The sequence below is a fragment of the Jaculus jaculus genome, chromosome 8 (genome assembly GCF_020740685.1).
Source record: "Jaculus jaculus isolate mJacJac1 chromosome 8, mJacJac1.mat.Y.cur, whole genome shotgun sequence".
Taxonomy (NCBI): domain Eukaryota; kingdom Metazoa; phylum Chordata; class Mammalia; order Rodentia; family Dipodidae; genus Jaculus; species Jaculus jaculus.
In genome coordinates, this window is record NC_059109.1 from 71,325,228 (window position 1) to 71,341,286 (window position 16,059).

Below are 16,059 nucleotides of genomic sequence, written 5' to 3' on the forward strand. Positions count from 1 at the left end.
ATCGAGCCTCGAACTGGGGTCCTTAGGCTTCACAGGCAAGTGCTTAACCACTAAGCCATCTCTCCAGCCCACGGACAAGATTTTTAACAATGCCTGAGCATGCATTAGCTAAAAAGCACCAGCTCTTCACTCTGGTCTGCACGTGACCAATGGGGAACTGCAAGCAGGTAAACAGCTTGACATCATTGTTTTCATTGTGATTCTTCCTTTCTGAGTCCTCTGCTGCAGTCACCTTGGAGTCTAAGAACAAGTCTGGAGGACAAACATCTTGTGACAAGAGTTGAAACTTTCCCCTAGGGCAAAATGACTTCCTTTCACCTGACCACACTGAGGTCATGACTGACAGACCTACGGTGTGGCCAGGACTGCTTACATATGCATCCTTCCATCCTTCCTTCCATAGACAACCTTACAGTTCTTGCAGGGTGAAGATATCAGTCCCTTGTCCTCCCAGTATAGCCAGACTGATTAACATTCCTGCTCTTCACCATTATTTTTCCTGATGGCTTTTGGGTTTAAGTGGCCAGACTTAATTTGTTAGCTTCATCAACATCAAGTCTATAACCTATGACTCTGGTAGCACCCATCCCTGCTCCCTTTGAACATTTAGAAACCAAAGAACAGTGGACTTAGGCTGTAACATAGTTGGTAAAGTGCTTATGGCCATGCTTGTTGGTATGCTCCAAACCCAGCATCATCTACAGGGTGATCTAGGTCTATACATGTGGAATGTGGAAGTTGGTGATCAGAAGCTCAAAGCCATCTTCAGCTACATAGTGAGCTAAAGCCGGTCTGGGTGTGGTTGTTTGATTCATGAGTCCCCCATAAACTTAGGTGTTGTGAATGCTAGGTTCCCAGCTGATGGATATTTGGGAATTAATGCCTCCTGGAGGGAGTGTATTGTTGGGGGCGGGCTTATGGGCTTTATAGCCAGTTTCCCCATGCCAGTGTTTGGCACACCCTCCTGTTGCCGTGGTCCATCTTCTGTTGGCCAGGGGGTGATGTCCACCTTCTGCTCATGCCATCGTTTTCCCCTGCCATCGTGAAGCTTCCCCTCGAGCCTGTAAGCCAAAATAAATCTCTTTTTCCCAGAAGCTACTCTTGGTTGGGTGATTTCTACCAGCAATGCGAACCGGACTGCAACACTGGGCTACATGAGAACCTGTTTTAAAAAATATAGAGCAAGGCCAGGAGGCTCACATCTTTAATTCCAGCACTCAGCAAGCTGAGGTAGAAGGATAACTATGAGTTTTAGGTCACCCTGTGCTACAGAGTGAGTTCTAGGTCAGCCTGAGTTAAATTCCCTATGTCTATCATGTCAAGAGGCATTCCCTCCTCCCCAAAATAATAGACTACTGCTTCCACAATGCATAGACTATAACCCCATGGGGAATACCTGCAACCCCACTGAAGAGTGTCCCCAATGAGATGGGGGCAGGGACAAGGGAAAAGAAGGTACCAACACATGATGTATCCATATGAACCATCTTGTTAATAATAATAATAAACATAAAAGTCCCTATGTCTAAACAGCAGCAACAGCAAAGAAACCAATAGGAGGGAGAGATGACGTGGGAATATGAACATGATGGCTGGTCCAGAAGGGAAGTATGTATGAGTAAAACTGAACTACCTGGAATGATAGCAGAGAGGGAAATAAATTATAACTGAACATTCCTTATCTGACTAAAGCAGAGCATCTCCAAAAACTCAGTGGTTTTATTTCTGTTTTACTTGGTTTTGGATGAATGAATAAGATAAGAAAATTATAGTTTGAGAGCAAAACAAAATTTGTTCCTCCTACAATAAGAGGACTCTGGGTCAGTCAGCACCACATGGATCACCCTGATGGGAACACAAAGTAAGCTGGGGCAATAGATAAAGAAAAAGTGGGGCCTAGAAAGATGGTTCAGCAGTTAAAAGTACTTGTTTTCAAAGCTACATGGCCTGGGTTCAGTTCCCCAGCACCCACACAAAGGCAGATGCACAAGTGGCTCATGCATCTAGAGTTCATTTGCAGTGACAAGAGGCCCTGTCATACCCATTCCTTTTCTCTCTCTTTCTGCTTGCAAATGAATAAAAATAATTTAAAAGAAAATGTGAAGCCACAGGTATTAAACTGTGATATTTGTAACGAATGCTTTTTTTTTTTTTTTTTTTGGTTTTTCGAGGTAGGGTCTCACTCTGGTCCAGGCTGACCTGGAATTAACTATGTAGTCTCAGGGTGGCCTCGAACTCTCGGCAGTCCTCCTACCTCTGTCTCCCGAGTGCTGGGATTAAAGGCATGCTCCAACACACCCGGCTACGAATGCTTATTTTTGCTGGAGGGTAATCAGATTCTCTTCCGGATCACTTAGATCTAATGTCCAAAGTTCTTCTTTTGTTTTGTTTTGTTTTTTGGCTCACCAGCAATTCCATTTAAGTACTTTGCACATAGCATTTGACAGTCACTATGCTCATCATATCTTTTGATTCCTTTAAACAAACTTTATGCACATAGTTTCCATTTTACACTCTTCCAAAGTATTTCAATTAAAGGAGAATTTTAATAACACTGATGACAGTTAATGCTCAATATTTTAGCACCTCCTAACAGCTGTAGGCAAGGCACCATTATGACACTTTGACCAATTGGGAAATGAAACACAGGAAAGGTAAGTAACTTGTCCAAGGCCACACAGCAGGAAGGGAGTATTAAGTGTTGCTGGAATTTCTGCCCAAGGAGTCCATAACCCATATGCTTAGTCTCTATCCATACCATCTTTTAAAATTATTACTTTTGAAGTCAGTTCATGAAATATACATATCTGTATATATGTTATTTTTCTTTTTCTCATTTTATTGAGAACTTTATTGTGTGAACATATTTGTCATATTCTCATCATATTATACCCTTATGTTTTGTTTCCATTGCCCCCATTCCACTGAGGGTCCTCTTTAGGAGGGTTATTGGTATTCATTATGGGGTCATGAATACACCAGTCAGTCTCTGTTGGTGAGGTGTAATGCATCAGAAGATACCTTCCCAAACTGTGTCTCTTACATTTTTTCAGGGCATGTTATCAGTATGCTTTAGTGTTGACCTTTCCCAAGCCTCTGATTTTCTACTTCGATGAGTTTTGAGTTATTGGTGTCTACTACTACCTCCCTGGAGGTATTTATCTGGCTAGCACAGAGAGCAGCACTCATATTTAATCCACCACTTCCTCTGTAATGTTTCCTGGGCCCCGGTAGATGTGATAGAGATGATTCATCTCCTGCTGTATAGCAAGCTTCCTTTATTTAGTTCTATACATGGATCTTCGATCTCCCTGGTATTTGCTGCCGTCTGTATGTAATAATCAGTAGATTCTCTAGCCCAGACTGAAAGCAGCATGTATCAAGTGGATAAGCAAAGACTTAAAAGACTTTTTGAGAGGCATAACCTCTCCTTTTAGCCAATTGGAAATGGAAGCTTCCCACTAGGGTCTATGATCTTCCAAGCCATAGATCTCTGACTTGGTTCTCAGTACCAGGTATAAATTCCCTCCCACTGAATGGGCCTCATATCCAATCAGAGAGCAATTGCTTATCACCATAACTGTGTGCAGCTACTGCAGTGGTGTGTACATCTTGCTTAGCTGATTGATTTTGTAGCTTGCAGGGTCTACTGTTCATGATGTTGGTGACCATTATTCTACAGCTGCTTCCATAGCACTTCCCAGCAATGTCCTGTGACTTCTGCTCATTGTGTCTTAACCAATAAAGTCTTACCCTTTAGATCTGTTGTGTAACTAAATGCTTTGGCAATGGCCTGCATGTTTTGGGGGCTTCATGTGCCTCACTGACCAACAGCTCACTATGGGTGGTAACCCAATTCTGGAAATGGGATTTACCAGCAATAGCCTACAAATTTAGGGTAAATCTTTTTCCACCCATGCAGAGTACTTCTGCCTAAACTATTCATCCCCTCTCTAATTACTCTTATTACAGGGGAAGTGGTGACATGAATAGTGTTCTCATGGCTAACCTGAAAACCAGTTTCAGGGAAATAGAGATAGTCACTGTGGTCACTCAAACCTCATGAAAAAACAGAGATCCAGAATCTACAGAGAAAGTAACACTCACCAGGCATGGTGGTGCTCACCTCCAATCCCAGCACTTAGAAGGCAGAGGTAGGAGGATTACTGTGAATTTGAGGCCAGCCTCAATTCCCAGTCAGTCTGGCCTAGAGAGAGAACCTACCTTAAAAAAAAAAGCAAGATCTCTATCTTGGCCAGCAAAGCTCAGGAAGCATCTGAGAAGAGGTGTGGGGAACATTGGAAGGACCGCAGAGTGGGAGGGAGTAACTGGAGACACCGTGTTTCCCCACTCCTGCAGAGACTGGCTGAGGCATCTTGGTCCCCACAATGAATACCAATAATCCCACCAAAGACTTTCAGCAGAATTGGGGCAGGGGAGGGGAGGTCTATGCATGCATAGACCTTTTTATTAAAATAATAATAATAAACTTAAGAAAACATAAACAAAAATCTCCAGAGGTCTAGGACACCATTTGCTAAAAGGGCTCCTGAAGTAATTTTATAAGCACATGTGGTTTGACATGGAAAGACAGTGTGCTTTCAACTTTGTCTTCTTATTTTCACTACCAGTTTTTTCCTCTTAAAATAAATTAGGTGTTTTGAAAAAATATTTTATATTTATTACAAAGAAAGAGAGAGAGAGAGTGAGAAAGAGGGAGAGAGAGAGAGAGAGAGAGAGAGAGAAAGAGAGAGAGAGAATGGGTGCCCCAAGGCCTCTATCCACAGCAAACAAACTCCAGATGCATGTCCACCATGCACAACTGGCTTACATGGGTACTGGGGATTCAAACCTGGGTCCTTAGGCTTAGTAGGCATGTGCCTTAACTGCTAAATCATCTGTTCAGCCCTAGGTGCACTTTAAAATAGAGTAGAACACATCCCAAGATCAAAAGAAGGTCCATTGGCAGTTGAGGGAAAAAAAAGTGAAGGAGATGAAGGCAGAACAATGCTGGAATTCTGTTCTCCCTTTGGAAGCATATTGCTCTAGACAATATACAGTGGTGAGGTAGTTTATGACAATGTTTGTCACTGTAGTTCCATAAACTGTAAAGCTCACTTCCTAGTCTATGAAGTCTGATGCATCTCAAGTACAAACACTGCTATTAAGGAGATGAGAATATCAATTCTTTTTTTTTTTTTTTTTTTTTTTTCCGAAGTAGGGTTTTACTGTATCCCAGGCTGACCTGGAATTCACTATGTATTTTCAGGGTGGCCTTGAACTCATGGCAATCCTCCTACCTCTGCCTTTCGAGTACTGGGATTAAAGGAATGTGCCACAATGCCCGGCTGAGAACATCAATTCTTATGAAGACTAAGAGGTTGGTTTAAGAGAGGATAACACAAGTCTAAAGAACATTATAATCATTCCATTGACTGATAGTGATGTATTTGAGTACATGAGTAAGGTTTGTGCCCTGGGCCTAGATGACTCACATCTGCCACAAATCATCTGGCTCTCACTTCTTTTCTCATAATTCTACTTTACCTGATATTGCAGTCAGGTTCATATTGCTGCCAGAAATTCCCTGACCAAGAGCAGCTTGTGGGGGAAAAAAGGGTTGATTTTGGCTTATGGACTTGAGGAGAGGCTCCATGATGGTAGGGGAAAACAATGGCATCAGCACAGGGTGGACATTACCTCCTTGCCAATATCAGGTGGACAACAGCAACAGGAGAGTGTGCCAAACACTGGCAAGGGGAAACTGGATATCATACCCATAAGCCCACCCCCAACAATACACTGCCCAGGAGGCATTAATTCCCAACTCTCCATCAGTTGAGAACCTAGCATTCAGAACAGCTAAGTTTATGGGGGGCACCTGAATCAAACCACCACATCATACCACTGGCCCTCATAAACTGAAACCATCCATGATGTAAAATACAATGCATTCAGTCCAACTTTAAAATTCCCCATATATATATATATATATATATATATATATATATATATATATATATATATATTTCACCAATCCTAATGATGTTCAAACATCCTCATAACTCAAGGTCTTTTAACTGAGCCATAATACCAAAAATCCCCCCAAGCCCCATAATGGCACAGAATAAACATTCACACTGCAAAGATGGCATTGGGTATAGCAAATAAATATTCAACAAATACAAGATTTAAAACAACCAGGCAAACATCCAGCTCTGTAGCTCCAAGTCCAACAACTCCAGCCGGTGACAAGTCTCCAAGTCCCGTAATTCTAATCAACAACAGGCCTCTGGCATTCCCATTCTGTTCCTGCAGCTAGGCTACTCCCAGTCCTGGAAAACTTCATCACCAGGGTCATCAGCTTTCCTTAGCAGCCATCTCATGGTCCTGGCATCTCCACTGGGTCTTCACTGCAACCCATGATCCATCCTCACAGCTCCATCGGGTCTCCATGCAGTCATCCAGCAAACCTGCTTCACAGTGCCCATGGCCATTTCCAAAACAAAAGACCATATTGCAAATTCAGTGACTCTCTTTTTCCTGCATTTCTTATACTCCATAATACCAGATGGGGTGCCAATTTGTTAATCTAGGGGGAATAAATCAGACTTTGAAGAACAGGACACTCCTTGAGCATTCAGGCCCCTTCTAAAAAGTCTACATTCCTCCTTTTGCCCTAGGGCAGGTCAGCTGGCCTTCAGGATGCATTAATTCTTAAATGTCCATCAGCTGGAAGCCTAGCATTCAGAACACCTAAGTTTATGGAGGACACTTGAATCAAACCACTATACCTGCTTCTTGGAAAGTTTAGAGCTAAATGTGTGTGTAAGGATGTTTTATGAGAGGATCAGATTGTAGATATTGGGGATCATAGTGTGCTGGCTGGAACTTGGTTTCTGAATGTTTTAGGCAAGATTATAAGACTAAGAAAACCATTAGAAATTGAGCCTGGTGTGGTGGTGCATGTCTTTAATCTCAGCACTTGGGAGGCAGAGGTAGGAGGATCGCCATGAGTTCAAGGCCACCCTGAGACTACATAGTTAATTCCAGGTCAGCTTGGACTAGAGCGAGACCCTACCTCAAAAACAAAACAAAACCTTACAAGCTGGTAAAAAAATTACTGTGGAAATTGGGAATTTGGGGAATTGTGTAAATCAGAAACAAAGTTACTCCTTCCCCTGGCTAGACTGAGACCTGATATCATTAAAAATCCAAAGGGTAAGTGGCTTTTTAGGAGGCAAAGCCCCTGTGTAATGTTAGTCTAATGATATGTGAGTGTGGCTTAAGCATCTAGCATTTCAGTGAGACTGGACTACAGACCACACTGTCATCTATTTATTCCTGGGGGCACCTTATACCGTTCACTAATCTTATACTACCTTGTCTCTGTAATGCCAATGTCACCAGAGTTTTGCTGTTCAAATTGGTAACGGCTCTCCTGTGCTGTGCCTCATGAGAATCAAAGACTTTCAGAGTTTAACAGCCACAGATTACATCATTTTATGAATAAATAAGCACAGACCTTGTGAGAAGAGTGGAGTTCATCCTTAGGGCAGTATGGAGGGTGTAATGTGAAGCAAGGACTGTGACTCAAGGTGAATCAGCCTGCTCTGCTGAAGGTGATACTCCAGCAGGAAACCAGTAGTCAGTTCCTTGTCCCAGAACACATAAAGTAATGTGTTTGGATATCAACGCTTTTAATCCTGACAAAGATAAATATTTTGTAAACTCCTTATGTTCAGACCCTCAACTTTGTGGCTTTTGAGTTGGTACTTGCATCCTTTGTCTTCATATCTATAACCTAGAATGCTTTCATACTCTAGGCAAGCCTGTCAGCTCAGATTCCAGTCTGTGTATAGTGACATCTCCACTGTGTGTTGCCTCTCCTGACAGGAACCAGCTGCCCTTCAACCTGAGGGAAGATGTTGCAGCATTATTATCCACTACTGCCACCTACTGACTTATTTATAAATTACCACCACTTGTTTCACTTAACTAATTTTCTTTGAGAGTTTCATTCTGTAGTCCAGGCTGGCCGGTAACTCACTAGGTAGTCTAGACTAGACTCAAACTTGCTACAGTTCACTTGTCTCTAATTCCATAGTGGTGATGGGTAACATCATGTGCTACCATGCTCAAATCTTCTTAATTTTTGAACATTGGGATTCACACACAAGGTAGTGGGGCCTGTGACCTCTGAGGTCACTTTAAATTTTTTTGTTGTTGTTGAGAGAAAGTCTCGTGTATTAAAGTCCTCTCTTAGATTTGCTTTGTAGCTGAGAACTAACAATATTTCTGCATCCATTCCTCGAGTTCTAGGATTAGACTAGATCAGGTGTTTTCAGTGTGGTTTGGTCATAGACAAATGCTGGGATTAGAATCATGTGTACCATACCAGGTCATGTGATGCTGCAAATCTAACTCAGGGCTTCTGAATAGTAGCTAGGTAGGAAATACATCAACTGAGCTACATCCTTAGCCCCTCCTTTCAATTTTGAGAAGTTTAGGTAAACCTTAGAAGTCAGTATTTGTCCATTTCAGAGCAAGAGACTTGTAATCTTATAATTGGTTAAACTTTGACAAGATTAAAAAAAAACTAGAGATAGAAATGTATTCACAAGTCGTAAAAGCATAATGTCAGTGTAAAGAGCTTGGCTGGTGGACAGCATGTAGCCAGTGGCTGTGCTGGAGGGGTGGCATGTGTGAACACCTGATATTCTTGAGGGGTGGCTTCCCTTCTGCACTCAGGCACCACTTCCTCAAGAAATGGCCAAGGTTGCACTTTCAAATGGCTTTTTTTAAAAAAAAATTATAATGTCTGCGTCATGTAAACTTCAACTGTAGTTATATGGTCATTGTTAAATGACTCAGAAATCCTTACTTCGTAATTTGGTGTTCTTTAGTGTGCCAAATTTGTCTATGGTTCAGCTCCTTTAACAAATGGTGCTGGGAAAACTGGATATATGTAGACCGATGAAAATAGATTCTTCTCTCTCTTCATGCACAAGAATCAAGTCCAAATGGATCAAAGACATTAATATATATATCAAATATATATAATGATAGATATATGAATATATATTCATATATAATATGATATATATCATATATAAATACATTAATATATATTATTAATTTATTTAAATATATGATATATATCGATATAATATATATTCATATATCTATCATAATATATAAATGATATATATGAATATATACATATATATAATAGTATATATATCAAAGACATTAATATATAATATAGAAAAAAGTAGGGGAAACATTTTAACATGTTGGCATAGGCAACTACTTTCTTAATATAACCTAAGTCTCTCAGGAGGTAAAACCACTAATTAACCATTGGGACCTCATGAAATTAAAAACTTTTGCACAGCAAAGGACACCGTAAAGAGAACAAAAAGACAGTCTACAGAATGGGAGAAAAATCTTTGCCACCTATACATCTGACAGAGGATTCATATCTAGGATAGACAAAGAACTCAAAAAACAGTAATAAGAAGTCAGATAACCCCACCAAAATGGGATAGTTCTCAAAAGAATAACTACAGATGGCATATAAACACCTAAAAACATGTTTTACTTTCTTAGCCATCAGGGAAATACAAATTAAAACTTACTTTAAGATTCCATCTCACTCCTGTCAGAATGGTTATCATCAAGAAACCAAATGACAATAAAAGCTGGTGAGGGTATGGACAAAGAGGAACCCTTCTGTATTGTGGGTAGGAATATAAACTGATAAAGCCATTGTGGAAATTGGCTGGAGGTTCCCATGACTGCTAAAAATAGCTTTACAATATGACCCAGATATAACACCCCTAGGCATATACACTAAGGACTTTGTATTACTACAGAGATACTTCCTCATCCTCATTATTGGCGCTCAACAATAGCTAGGAAATAGAACCAGCTTAGACGCTCTTCAACTGATGAGTGTATAATAAAGATGTGGGGCATTTACATAATGGAGTTTTATATAGCTGTAAAGAAAAATAAAATTATGAATCTTTAGGAAAATGGATGGATCTGGAAAGGATTATACTAATTTAATTAACCCAGGCCCAGAAAGTCAAATGCCACATATTCTCCCTCATATGTAGATCCCAGTTTCAAATGTTTAGATTTTATGTGAGTTGGAGTAAAAGTCAGTAGTAGAGGCCAGTAATGTAGACAGGGGCTATGAGGGAGGGAGGAAAGAAGGGGGCTTAAGGAGAGGGCATTGTAGACACACAAATAGAGGAATAGAATACTGGGCACGGAATGGTCTAAGTGGGATCAGGGTAAGGGATTGAGGGGAACAGGAGCAGGAGAAGGGTTAATGAAAATATGATGTTATGAAGCAGCCATATTGAAACCTACTTCTTTACTAGCTAATAATATGTAGGTTTAAAAAAGAGAGCTTGGAAGCTGGAGGAATGGTTTAGTGGTTAAGGCATTTGCCTGCAAAGCTTAAGGACCCAGGTTTAATTCCTCAGTACCCACATAAACCAAATGCAAAAGGTAGACTTTGTTTGCAGTGTCTGCAGGCCAAGGCATGCCCATTCTCTCTCTCTTTCTCTCTCTCTCTCTCACTCTCTCTCTCTCTCTCTCTCTCTCTCTCTCTGTTTGTCAAAATAAATGAATAAATTTAAAAAAAAAGAGTTTGGGCAGTAGTATCTTATAGAGGTGGAATATAGTTGGTCCAAAAGCCATAGACAGTTATTAAAAGTTTTCTGTGTCAGGGACAGGACACCTGCCAGTGAGTTGCTGGCTAGACAACTGATTCCTCCAAAGCATTACGGGACATTGCTAAGGCTTTCAGTTGCCCACTAGAACTAGAGTTCACATGCTTTGATTGCAGGTCACTGAGAAATCAAGCTAGAGCTGAGCTGGAAACCTCATCTCTGTTGTCTAGCTATCAGAATACTGGAAAGAGCTATGCAAAATGAAGTTTTTTGGAAGAGAGAAGTAACCAATGGTCTCTTTTTAAAAAAATTTTGGTAAGCACATAGTTTTTTTTTTTTTAAATTGACAATTTCTGTACTTACAGTCAATAAACCATGATAATTCCCTCCTCTCCCTCACTTTTCCCTCTACAACTCCACTCTCCATCATATCCTCTACCCCTCTCCATTAGTCTGTATTTTATTTTGATGTCATCATCTTTTTCTCCTATTATGAGGGTCTTGGGAAGGTATTGCTAGGCACTGCGAGGTCATGGATATGAAGGCCAATTTTTGTCTGGACAGTAGCATTGTAAGGAGTGGTGCCCTTCCATTGGCTCTTACATTCTTTCCACCACCTCTTCCACAATGGACCCTGAGCTTTGGAGGGTGTGAGATGTTTCAGTACTGGACAATCCTCCATCCCTTCTTTTCAGCACTATGTTGAAAGAGAAGCTTCTCTAACCAAAAGTGAAAGGAGCATTAATACATGAATATGAACATTAAATGTAGTGCTTTCAGGGCAATTTGGTAGGAATAATATATACATTCAGCCAGACAAGAACAGGCTTTATACCCTTAAGGCTCATGATCTCCCCTGCCATAGGCTTTTCATTAGGTTTTCAGTACTAGGCATGTATTCCCTCCTATAGAGAGGGCCTCTAGTCCAATTAGAGAGCAGATGGTTTTCCCCTAGAGCAGACATGACATTTGGCCTGTAAGGCCAAACTTGAGGCTTCCATTGTTTTCACTCCCATAGGGCTGCATGCTTTCTTTCCAGCTTTCTTTTTTAAAAAATTTTTTGTTTATTTTTATTTATTTATTTGAGAGCAACAGACCCTCAGAGCAACAGAGAGAGAAAGAGGCAGAGAGAGAGAGAGGAGAGTGGGTGCTCCAGGGCTTCCACTGCAAACGAACTCCAGACACGTGCGCCCCCTTGTGCATCTGGCTAACATGGGTCCTGGGGAATCGAGCCTTGAACCAGGGTCCTTAGGCTTCATAGGCAAGCGCTTAACTGCTAAGCCATCTCTCCAGCCCCCTTTTCCCAGCTTTCTGTTGACTGGTTTACAGGGAAAAGGTTTTCAGCTCAGCACCAGCTTGATTTCTCAGTGATCTTGCTGCCCAAGCTTGTGAAGTCTTCAGCAATTGGGTCCTTAGCATCTGTTATTCATGGGAAACCAAGGACCTTTGCATTAGCCTTTAATGTTTTGGAGGGAACAGGGACCTCCCTGGCCAACAACTCACTGGAAGGTATCCCATTCCTGGCACTGAAAATTTTCAACTAGCAATCTATGGCTTCTGGATATGCTATTATCCAAAAAGTAGGCTTTCATATGACTATTTCAGAATATCCTGAATTTTGATTGACCATCCACTCACCCTTCTCTTAATATCTTTCCCTGGCCTCACTTAGGCCATTCCACGCCCTGTAATCTGTTCTACTTACATACATACATCCTCTAAAGTCCTTTCCTCTCCTCCCTCCCTTAGAGTCTTTTTCTAGCTTACTGGACTCTGCTACCAATTTTCAGTTCCGGCTCACACACAAGTCTAAACATTTGTAGTTAGGATCTACATATGAGAGAGAACATACGATATTTGGCTTTCTGGGCCTGGGTTACATCACTTAGTATAATCCTTTCCAGATCCAGCCATTTTCCTACAAATCTCAAAGTTTCATTTTTCTTCACTGCTGAATAGGAGGATTCCATTAGGTAAATGTACCACATCTTTATTATCCATTCACCTGTTGAGGGACATCTAGGCTGGTTACATTTCCTAGCTATTGTCAATAGAGCAGCAATAAACATTGTTGTTGCAAGTATCTCTAACGTAGTGAGAAAAGCCATTGGGATAAATGCGTAGGAGTGCTATAGCTGGATCATATAGTAAATCTATTTTTAGCTGTCTCAAGAACCTCCACACTGATTTCCACAATGGCTGAACCAGATTACATTACCACCAACAGTGTAGAATAGTTCTCTTTTTACCGCAGCTTCTACAACATTTATTGTCATTTGTTTTCTTGATGATAGCCATTTTGCCAGAAGTGAGATGGAATCTCAAAGTAGTTTTAATTTGCATTTCCCTGATGGCTAAGGATGTAGAACATTTTTTTTTAATGTTTATATGCCATCTGTATTTCTTCCTTTGAGAACTCTTTATTTAGTTCTGTAGTCCATTTTGTAAATGCATTGTTTGATCTCATATTGTTTTACTTTTTGAATTCTTTATATATTCTGGATATTAATCCTCTGTCAGATGTGTAGTTGGCAAAGATTTTCTACCATTCTGTAGATTGTCACTTTGCTCTATTCACAGTGTCCTTTGCTGTGCAAAAGCTTTGTAATTTCATGAGATCCTAGGGGTTGATTAGTGGCTTATTTCCTGAGCAATTGAGGTTATATTTAGAAAGTCATTGCCTATGCCAATATGTTGAAGGGTCTCCCTACCTTTACCTCTAGCAGTTTCAGAGTTTCAGATCTGATATTAAGGGCCCTGATCCACTTGGACTTGATTCTTGTGCATGGAGAGAGACAAGGATCTATTTTAATCCTTCTGCATATAGATATCCAATTTTCCCAGCACCACTTGTTGAAGAGTCCGTCTTTTCTCTAATGAATATTTTTGGCACTTTTGTCAAATATCAGATGGCTGTTGGTGCTTGGATTAATATCTGGTCCTCTATTCTGTTCCATTGATCTACATGTTTGTCTTTGTGCCAGTACCACACTGTTTTTTGGGTTTTTTTGTTATTGTTGTTTGTTTGTAATATAGCTTAAAATTGGGCATGATCATACCACCAGTCTTATTTTTCTTGCTTAAAATTGTTTTGGCTTCCAAATGAATTTTAGGATTGTTTTTTCTATTTCTGTGAAGAATTCCATTTGAATTTTAGTGGGGATTGCATTAAATGTGTAGTTGCTTTTGGTAAAATTGACTTTTTTTTTTTTTTTTGGTTTTCTGAGGTAGGGTCTCACTCTGGCCCAGGATGACCTGGAACTCACTATGTAGTCTCATGGTGGTCTCGAACTCACAGCGATCCACCTACCTCTGCCTCCTGAGTGCTGGGATTAAAAGCGTGTGCCACCATGCTCGGCTCCAAAATTGACTTTTTCACAATATTGATTCTTCCAAGAACATGAGATATCTTTCCATTGCCTAGTGTCTTCTGAAATTTCTTGCTTGAGTGTTTTAAAGTTCTCATTGTAGAGATCCTTCACTTCCTTGGTTAAGTATTTCAAGGTTTTTTGTTGTTGTTGTTGTTGTTTTGGGCAATTGTAAATGGGAGAGATTCCCTGATTTCATCCTCTGCATGTTTTTTGTTAGTATATAGGAAAGCTACTGATTTCTGTGTGTTTATTTTGTATCCTGCTACATTGTCAAGAGTCTATCAGCTCTAAGAGTTTGTTAGTCGAGTCTTTAGGGTCCTTTATGTATAGAGTCATATCATCTGCAAATAGTGATAATTTTATCTCTTCCTTTCCAATTTGTATCCTTTTTATGAGCATCTATTGCCTTGTTGCTATGGCTAAGACTTCCAGTACTATATTAAGTAAAAGTGAGGACAGTGGATACCCTTTTCTTGTTCATAAATTCAGTGGAAACGCTTCAAGTTTTTCCTCATTTAGTATTATGTTGGCTGTAGTTTTGTCATAAATAACCTTTATTATGTTGAGATATGTTTCCTCTATTCCCAGTTTCTGTAGGACTTTTACCATGAAGGGATGTTGGATTTTGTCAAATGACTTTTCTGTATCTATTAAGATAATCATGTGATTTTTGTCCTTCAGTCTATTTATGTAGTGCATTACATTTGTTGATTTACATATGTTGAACCATCCCTCTATCTCTGGGATAAAGCCTACTTGGTTGGGTTGAATAATCTTTCTGATATATTCTTGTATTCTGTTTGCAAATATTTGGTTGAGAAATTTTGCATCTATGTTCATGAAGGAAATTGGACTGTAATTTTCTTTTTTTGTTCTGTCTTTGACTGGTTTTGGTATCAGGGTAATGTTGGCTTCATAGAAGGAGTTCAGTAGAATTCCTTCCTTTTCTTTTTTCTTTTTTATTTTTTTCCAAGGTAGTCTCACTATAGCTCAGGCTGACCTGGAATTCACTATGTAGTCTCAGGATGACCTCGAAATTACAGTGTTCCTCCTACCTCTGCCTCCAAAGTGCTGGGCTGAAAGGCATGTGCCACCATGCCTTGCCCCCATCCTTTTCTATTTTATTGAGAAGTTTGAGAAGCAGTGATGTTAGTTCTTCCATGAAGGTCTGGTAAAATTCACCAATGAATCCATCCAGACCTGGACTTTTTTTTTTTTTTTAGTTGGGAGGCTTTTTGTAACTACTTGGATCTCTGTACTTGTTATATGTCTATTTAAATGGCTTTTCTCATCTTGATTTAATTTTGGTAGGTGTTCCATTTCTTTCTGATATTTCAATTTACAGGCATGTATATTCTTAAATGTCCTTTTGATATTCTGAATTTCTTTGGCATCTGTTGTATCAGTGACTTTTTCATCTCTAATTTTATTAATTTTTGTCTCTTCTCTGTTTCTTCTGGTCAGATTTGCTAAGGGTTTATCAATTTTTTATCCCTTCAAAGAACCAACTCTTTGTTTCATTGATTCTTTGGATTTTTTTTTTGTTTCTATTTCATTAATTTCTGCTCTAATATTTATTATTTCTTCCCATCTACTGATTTTTGGATTTCCTTATTCTTCTCTTTCCAAGGCCTTAAGGTAAAGCATTAATTTGTTTACTTGTGACCTCTCTAATTTCTTTTTTTTTATTAGCATTTTTCATGATTATAAAAAGTATCACATGGTAATACCCCCCCCACTTTTCCCTTTGAAATTCCATTCTCCATCATATACCCTCCCCATCTCAATCAGTCTCTCTTTTATTTTGATGTCATGGTCTTTTCCTCCTCTTATTATGGTCTTGTGTAGGTAGTGTCAGGCACTATGAAGTCATGGATATCCAGGCCATTTTATGTCTGGAGGGAGCACATTGTACGGAGTCCTACCCTTCCTTTGGCTCTTACATTCTTTCCGCCACCTCTTCCGCATCAGACCCTGAGCCTTGGAAGGTGTGATCGAGA

At 40.0% G+C, this 16,059-nt stretch overlaps 1 protein-coding gene across 3 annotated transcripts in view; it reads left to right on the forward strand.

The window, feature by feature from the left end:
- The window catches only part of LOC101597588 (ribonuclease 4-like), an 85,812-nt gene that overhangs the window by 19,682 nt on the left and 50,071 nt on the right, over window positions 1-16,059 (forward strand). The gene's annotated exons all lie outside the window — the stretch shown is intronic.